The sequence below is a fragment of the Physeter macrocephalus genome, chromosome 21 (genome assembly GCF_002837175.3).
Source record: "Physeter macrocephalus isolate SW-GA chromosome 21, ASM283717v5, whole genome shotgun sequence".
NCBI classification, from domain to species: Eukaryota; Metazoa; Chordata; class Mammalia; order Artiodactyla; family Physeteridae; genus Physeter; species Physeter macrocephalus.
In genome coordinates this window covers 118,528,358-118,537,444 of record NC_041234.1, presented here as the reverse complement: position 1 = coordinate 118,537,444, position 9,087 = coordinate 118,528,358, and positions in this window count along the sequence as shown.

Below are 9,087 nucleotides of genomic sequence, written 5' to 3'. Positions count from 1 at the left end.
ACATGCTCACACAGTCACACATACATGAATTTATACACGCTTGCACCTGGTCCCTTACTCATATATCTGCTCACACATTCACAAACACACTCATGTACTCATACACACATACACAGAATGACTCATAGACACACACACACACATACTCACACGCATGTTCATACACCTGCGTTCACACATCCTTGGCACTGGTTCCCCTGCACTGTTCTGTGAGATGGGAACTGAGGATGGAAGGGAAGAGCGGGAAAGAGCTGGAGAAACATCTAGGCTGGCAAGTCTCAATCTTTTCTTTTTTAAAAAAATTATTTATTTATTTATTTATTTATTTATTTACTTTGGGCTGTGTCGATTGGGGGCTGCTCTTCGGTGCGGTGCGCGGGCTTCTCACTGCGGTGGCTTCTCTTGTTGCGGAGCACGGGCTGTAGGCGGGGGCTCAGAAGTTGTGGCACAGGGGCTCAGTTGCCTCATGGCATGTGGGATCCTCCCGGACCAGGGATTGAACCCGTGTCCCCTGCATTGGCCGGCGGATTCTTAACCACTGTACCACCAGGGAAGCCCCAGTCTCACTCTTTTCTGATTTATAATCTCCTTTCATAGTAATAATACTAATCATATAACATTCATAAGCAATAAACAAATTCAGACTTTTTGCATTTTAAAAAGTGACATATACCCTTCATTTTATGTATATTAGTTACAGGAGCAGGTAGATGCAACACCTGCTTTTGTGACCCAATGTTTGAGATTCTCTTATTTTAACTTTAAAAATCTCATAATTATTGTTTTTAATTTACAGATCTTGTGTCTGAATGATTAGCTAAGAAATGACATTTAAGGCTGATGGTTGTAAGGGCTTTTCTCCAAAATAATTTGCTAGCCTTTATTTCAAATAAATGAAAAGTCTAATTGGCTATAATCGCCACTATGTTTTCTCTTCCTAACATTGTTTTTTGAAGGAACAGGAACTCCCTGGGGTGTTTTATGGGAATTTTGGTGACATGAATATAATTTACATATCTGGTGCAAATCATTCTGGGGTAAATTTGCAAAATTGTTATCATTTTTATCCTCCTCATTAACTTGTATATGAATAGCAGGTATTCCTTATGCTTATGCCTTTAAGCCATGGCCCTTTACAGATATAAAATAAACAATGTTTCATTTACATAAGAATAAAATCAATTTACAACTGTATAATGAGTCAAAATGACCACGGGGGATAGTGGTATTTAGCTGAATTATAAACTGATATGAGTCATTTCTACGCTAAGCCCCACACGTGTTCACTTAATACTCACTGAGATGCTTTCAAACTACTCTGGTTTTAAAGGGAAAAATGTTTCCGTAATTTTAATGAAATAACCTTTCATTGAAATCGAACTAGGAGTTATTATCATCTTCAAGTCTAGAAAACCCATGGCACACCATCACTGACCCGAGCTGGGAGATGTTGACCAAGGCCATGACAGTTGTACAGGTGACAAAACGGAGGTGCAGAGTCATAGGACAACGCATGGCCGGGCCACGGCTAGAAGGCAGGGTAGCAGGGTAGGACGAGCAGAAAACCCGGCTGTGAGTCCTGACTCCCCTACTAATATCCTGGGTAGATGTGAGCCTGGGTAGATGACTGCTTCTCTTGGCCTCTGTCCTCAGAAGTAAAATGGAAACAATACAAACACTCTCCCCCTTACCCGACATCATTTGTGTAATCGGAACCCAAGTGTGTCCAATTTGGAACCATCAGAAACCCTGCAAACTCTGCTAAGGGTTTTTGAGTGACGTCCAGAGCTAGCAAGGGTGACAGCATAGCACAGACGGAGTACTTGGGGGTAGGTATGGCCAGCAGGGACAAAGAGCCATCTTGTTCAGTACACAGGGTCCTGACTGCAGCTAGACTAGTTCACACCAAAGGATCTTTGCGTGTTCTCCCAGGCTCTGCTGGAATGGGCTTAAGAATGCCCCTGAATTGCCTGTGTGTTTTGATAGAGTGATGGCCCTTTACTTACAAGAAACTCCTGCTCTGGACACAGGAGCTGGAGAGATGAACTCTGTTCAATATTCTGTAATAACCTAAATGGAAAAAGAGTCTGAAAAGGAATAAAAAAATAAACCACCCATCAGTTACAGAGTGAGCAAGGAATGTGCACTTGAGACACTTCCTGTAAGCAGCCCAGGGAGTCAGGAACATGTGTCAGTTCCTGCCCTGTCTCTAGAAAACAGTACGACAATATTAAGACAATTTTGAAACGAAAGAAGAGTAGCCATAACCCCCTATTCGAACAGAACATTCCTCTTCTCCCTTTTGGACCTCCCCACAAGCAACAACATGCGTGTATAGTTATTATCATCAGATACAAAAGATATTACATTCTGCTTTTTCTCCCCTCAAATTACATCATTAATAACTCCGTGTTGCTACAGTTTTTGCCTTTGTCATTTTTTAAAAATAACTGTCTTTGGTAATGGAAGTAACTCATGTGCATTTCAGAAAAGTGAAGAAGCACTTACAAACCAAAAGAAGAATGTAAATATCCCTGTAACCCACCCTGCCGTCATATGATGTAAGCCTCTGGTGGAAGCTTCAGATCCGTAAGGCAGCACCAAGACTCTGTCTGCCGCCCCAAAAAGGGACCAGGGAAAGAGCGGGCTGCAGGAACAAGCAGTGTGGGTCTGGGTGTGCGGGCTGCTCCCACCCAGGACCAGCAGGAACTGATCTCTTCCTGCGGAGGCAGCCAGAAGCCACATCACTCCCTGGGCCAACAAGGCCTCACCTGATCTGGTGTCCATAACCTGTCTGAAGTTAGCTCCTCCAGCCCCTCCCACTCCCTCTGCTCTCGGGCCACCTGCCTCCTTGCTGGACCTCCAACACTGTAAGCACAGTCCTGCCTCAGGGCCTTTGCATGTGCTGTCCCCTCTGCCTGTAACACTCTTCCCCTAGATACCCAGGGGGCTAGCTCCCCTGCCTCCTCCACAAATATCACCTCCACAGACAGACTTTCCTTGACCATTGAATCTAAAACAGCACCCTTTACCGCTCGCTCCATCTTGATTGTCGTTGATAGCACACATCCCTTGTAGACGTGGTTCCTATGCACCTGCATGTTGTTTGTTTAATGTCGCACCGCACTAGAATGTCAGCTCCACACAAGCAGGGGCTCAGACTCTGTCGTTCACTGCTGTACCCCCATCCCTGGCAGAGGGATGGTTTGTTGGATGAACAAACACAGGTAATCCCACCTCAAAAGCCAAAGTACGAGGAAAGAAAGCACCCACCTTATTTCCAGAAGGAAAATAATTTTATTGTGTTCTCTGATTACAAGGCTAATATATGATCATTATAAGCCTTTAGAAAATAGAGTGAAGTGTTCAGAACAAAACAAAAAATGACATGTAATCTGGTTTTCTTGAGAAAAATCACTGTTAGTATTTTGATATGTTTCTTCTCTCCCTCTCTCTTTCCTCCCCTCTATATATGGATAGATGGATAGATAGGTAGGTAGATGATATAGATAGATAAATAGAGATAGATACGTATAGAAACATGTATACACACCTGAAAAAAATGGAATTCACGCTGTACAGGTCATTTTGTAAGATTACTCTGCACTGAATATCCTTGTAACTCAGTCTTTGCCCACATCCAGAATTATTCCCTAAGGATAAACTACTAGAAGCAGAATTGCTGGGTCAAAGAAAATGAACAGTCACACGGCTTAAACTATGGGCTGACAGTTGCCTTCCAGAAAGACTGAACCATGTGCACTCCCCAGTGCTGGAAGATAGCACCCACCGTCTTGTACCTGCACCGACACTGGCCGTTCTACCTTCTTAAAAATACTTGCTCATTTGATAGGCATTATTGCTTTCGTTTGCACTTCTCTGTTTATTAGTGAAGAGGAACTATTTTTCACATCTGTGGGCCGATTGGAGTTTATTCTTTTGATGCTCGTTGTTATTCTGGGGGCACAATCAAGCCCAATCCTTACACCACCCCCCACCCCTGCCAGCCCCTGGCTTTGTGTCGTAGCTGCCTCCCAAACTTGCTGAGTGACTTTGGTACAGGGGTTACCTTTGCAGGGCCACCATGTCATTGACTGTAAAGAGACGATACTACAGACCTCATAAGATTGGCATGAGGGTTAATCGCATGGTATGTGTAAGGTATTTATCACGGCATCTAGTGTTTAGTAAGTCCTAGTAAAAGGGCAAGAAGAAAAAATAAGTTGGTGTTACACTACTGTCAGTGATCCCTAGGGTTTCACAATTAGCTACAATTTGAGCTATTCATTTGGAATTGGTTTTTTAAATCAGGGAGCTTACCAAATCTTTACTAGAAATGTTTGTTAAATTTTATCAAATATCTCTTTGGTATCTATTGAAATTATCATGTGCTCAGTCACCTCTGAACTATTGGTTGATGTGGTTAACGTTAACAGTGAATTTTCTGACATTGAGTCACCCTTACGTTCGTGGATTCATTCAGTGAGAAAATATTTATTCAGCACCTCCTTTGTGCCAGGCACCGTTCTAGGCTCTGGGGATGCAACAACACAAGAGCAAACAAGACAAACCAAGCCGCTGCTCTCGTTCTAGTGGGAGAGTCAATATAGAATGTCCGTGCAAAAGACAAGAATACACTGGGTATCGTTTGAGGAATGACAAGATGACCTGTGTGGCTGGAAGCCTTTGGTGAGTATGGGGGCGAGGGGGTGTCTGATTTATGTGTGAAAAATCTCCCTCTGACTGCTGTGTGGGAAATGGGTTGGAGAAGAGCTTGGACCATGGAGCTAACAGTGGAGGTGCGTGTTGGACATATTTGGGTATGTTTTGAAGGTGAAAGCCCACCAGATTCACTGACAGATGGGCTGTGGAGCATGAGAGAAAGAGAGGTGTCACAGGTAATAGAATGGATTTGCATATATTCAAATAAGGAGGGCCGCAGGAAGAGCAGGTATTGGAGGGAAGATCCGGAGTCTGGTTTGGGACATGTTGGGTTTGGGAAGCCCTGTCTAGACACACAGGAGGAGACGTCAAGTGGGCATTTGGATACTTGCATCTGGAATAACACTTGCTTGATGTGTTTCATCATTCATTTAATATTGTGCTGAATTCTATTTTTTGGCATTTTATTTAGGAATTTTTATTTTATTAGTCTGCACTTTTTTTCTTTTCTTCTTGGGCTATCATTTTCAACTTTTCAAACCCAAATTATGCTAAAGATTCTTATCTAATCGGTCTGGGTTGGAGCCCAGGAATATTCATTTTAAAAGCAGTCCATAGGGTTCTGATGCGGGTGGTCCAGGGACCATACAGCGTGCTTTAATGTTTCCAATTTCTTTCAGTATTATTCATCCATTCAACTCTCTTTTTATCCTTTGGTCAATTTTGGTCATTTATATTTTCCTATAAAGCCATCCATGGCATCCCAGGTCTTCACAATTTAGCATAGAATTTGCATAATAATATCTTATACTTTAAAAGCAATCTCTCTCTCTTGGCCAGAACTATCCTTCGGCGTGCTGAGTTACGTAAACTTGTATGATCCTTTTTTTTTTTTTTTTTTTTTTTTTACTGATAGTATTTGCCAGAGTTTAGACAATTTTACTTTATCTCTTCAAAGAACAAGCTCTTCAATTTATTTTTCAATTGTCTTCAACTTCAGTAATTTATCTTGTCTTTATTAATTCCTTCCCTTTATTTTCCTTACATTTTTCACTATTGTTGATGTAATAATTTCTCTCTAACTTCTTGAATTCAATGATCAATCTTTTCTTGTTAATCTTTCTTACTTTTTTACAAAAGGGGTTGACTTCTCGGAAAGATGCCAGTATATGTGTGCCTTGACAGAAATCTCCCATTGAAATGAACAAAAAGGCCCAAAGAAAGAAGAAAAAATTTTCTCTGGTGAATGCATATGCCGGGCACAATATGACTTGTACTAAAGTGAAAGAGGATTCTAGGAGACAACACACAACCCTCCAGCTCCTGGGCATAGGGCAATGAAGATAATTCCAGCTGGTCTAACTAGTTCTCTCCTCAACTTAAGCCCTTTCTTCCACTGAAAATCACTGGGTAGTGGAGTAGAAATCTTACTGGATAATTGTGATTTTTTTTTCTGCTAAAACCAGCTTGCAACGCTGAAAAAAGGGAGGTAGACCTTTACCACCTAAGACGGGGTGGGCGGCAGCAGGTTTAAACACAAGACAAGCTGCCAATACCAATAGACAAAAGAACAGACCGCACACAATCACTGGCTATATCAGGAGTATCAGCAGAAAAACAGAAACAGTTTACAAGAAAGATAACATACCTTGACCAATCTGAGTTCATCCCAAGAATACAGGGATTTTGTAATGCCAGAGTTTTATTTTATTTTCTAGCTTTACTGAGATATAATTGACAAAGAGCATTATGTAAGAATAAAATGTATAATGTGCTGATTGGATATACATGATATATTGTGAAACGATTACCACATTAAGGTTAGTTGACGCATTCATCACCTCACGGTTACTACTTATGTGTATGTGTGAACATTTAAGATCTTCACTTAGCAAATTTCAACTATACAACAGTATTGTTAACTATTGTCACCATGCTGTACGTTAGGTCCCCAGAACTTATTCCTCTTAAAACTGAAAATTTGTACCCTTTGACCAACATCTCCCCAATTTTCCCACCCCCCAGCCCCTAGCAACCACCATTCTACTCTTTGTTTATGTGAGTTTGGCTTTTTTAGAGTCCACATATAAGTAATACCATATAGTATTTTTCTTTGTCTGACTGAGTTATTTCACTTAGCTCTCAAGGTTCATCTGTGTTATCAGAAATAGCAAGATTTCCTTCTTTCTTGTGGCTGAATAATATTCTATTCTAGAGCTGCTGCTTCTTTATCCATTCATCCATTGACAGACATTTAGGTTGTTTCCATATCTTGGATATAGTGAATAATGCTGCAATGTACATGGAGGTACAGATATCTCTTCCAGATAATTATTTAATTTCCTTTGGATATATACCCAGAAGTGGAATTGCTGTGTCATAAGACAGTTCTATTTTTCATTTCTTTGAGGAACCTCCATACCGTTTTCCATGACGGTTGTACCAACTTACATTTCCACTAACAGTGTACAAGGGTTCTCTTTTCTCCACATCCTCACTAATGTTTGTTATGTCTCGTCTTTTCGATAATAGCCATTCTAACAGGTGTGAGGTGATGTCTCATTGTGGTTTTGATTTTCATTTCTTTGAGGATTAGTGATATTCAGCACCTTTTCATGTACCCATTGGCCATCTGTATGTCTTCTTTGGAAAAAATGTCTATTTAGGTCCTTTGCCCATTTTTAAATCAGATTATTTGGGTTTTTGCTATTGAGTTGCAATGAGTTCCTTACATATTTCGGATATTAAGCCCTTATCAGATATATGGTTTGCAAATATTTTCTCTCACTCTGTAGGTTGCCTCTTAACTCTTGTTAGTTTCTTTTGCTGTACAGAAGCTTTTTACCTTGATGTAGTCCCACTTGTTTGTTTTTGCTTTTGTTGCTTGTGCTTTTGGTGTCATGTTAAACAACTTATTACCAAGACAAATGTCAGAGAGCTTTTCCCCTGTGTTTTCTTCTAGGAGTCTTACAGCTTCAGGTTTTACATTTAAGTTGTTGATCCATTTCCAGTTAATTTTTGTGAGTGCTGTAAGATAGGGGTCCAATTTCATTCTTTGGCATGTGAACATCATTTTCCCAACACTTTTTGTTGAAGAGGCATCCTTTTCCCATTGAGTATTCTTGGCTCCTTTGCCAAATACTAGTTCATGTATACACATGGGTTTATTTCTAGGCTCTCAATTCTGGTCATTGGTCTATGCCTATTTTTATGCCAGTATCTTACTGTTTTTAACTATTATAGCTTTGTAATATAGTTCAAAATCAGGAAGTGTGATGCCTCTAGCTTCATTCTTCTTTCTTGGGATTGCTTTGGCTATTCAGAGTTTCTTGTGGTTCCATATGGATTGTAGGATTTTTTTTTTCTATTTCTGTGAAATATGCCACTGGAATTTCTATACGGATTGCATTGAATCCATTGGGTAGTATGGATGTTTTAACAATATTAATTCTTCTGATCTGTGAACATGGGATACCTTTCCTTTTCTTGTGTCTTCTTCAATTTCTTTCAGCTATGTCTTATAGTTTTCAGTGTACAGATCTTTAGTTAAATTTATTTAGAGATCTTTAGTTACATTTATTAGGGGATGTTAACAGTGTAACATCTCCTTAGTTAAATTTACTCTCAAGTATTTTATTGGATTTGATACTATTATAAATAGGATTGTTTCCTTTCTTTCTTTTTCAGATAGTTCATTGTTATTGTAAGGGATATCTGGTGTTTCAAACCAGAGCAGAGAGAGGGCAGAGAATGAATCTGAGAGCAAACAGGCAAATGGCCAGCACAGGTTTCCTAAATTAGTCACAAAAAGCACTAACTAAAAGAAGACAAATTTACAACATGAAAATACAGAATTTTGGCTCATTAAAAGTCACCTTAAAAAAAATGAAAAGACAAGCTACAAATTGGGAGAAGATATTTGGTAGTGCGTACGATTGACAAAAGATTGGTATATAAAGGACTGCAAATCAATAATAGGGAAAAAACCTCCAAATAACTCAACAGGTAAATAGGCAGAAGACACGAACAGACCTTTCATAAAAGAGGAATCACATATGGCCAATATCCATATGAGCAGATGCTCAACCTCATTGGCAAATCAGGGAAATGAAAACCAAAACTACAGTGAGATGCCATTTTACCCTCATTCAACTGGCAAAAATTTAAAAGTCTGGCAATTGTTGGAGAGGATGAGGAACATCAGAATATCTTATGCTTTTCTGATGGGAGTGAAAATTGGTACTACCACTTAGCCAAAACAATTTGGCCTAATATTGTGGAGTAGGATGTTTGTGTCCCCTGCAATGTAGCAGTCACTTCTAAGTCCAATAGGAGACCTGTATAAGAATGTTCACAGCAGCACTGCCCACAACAGCACAAAACAAGAACAATGCAAATGACAACAGGAGAATGGATAAACAAATT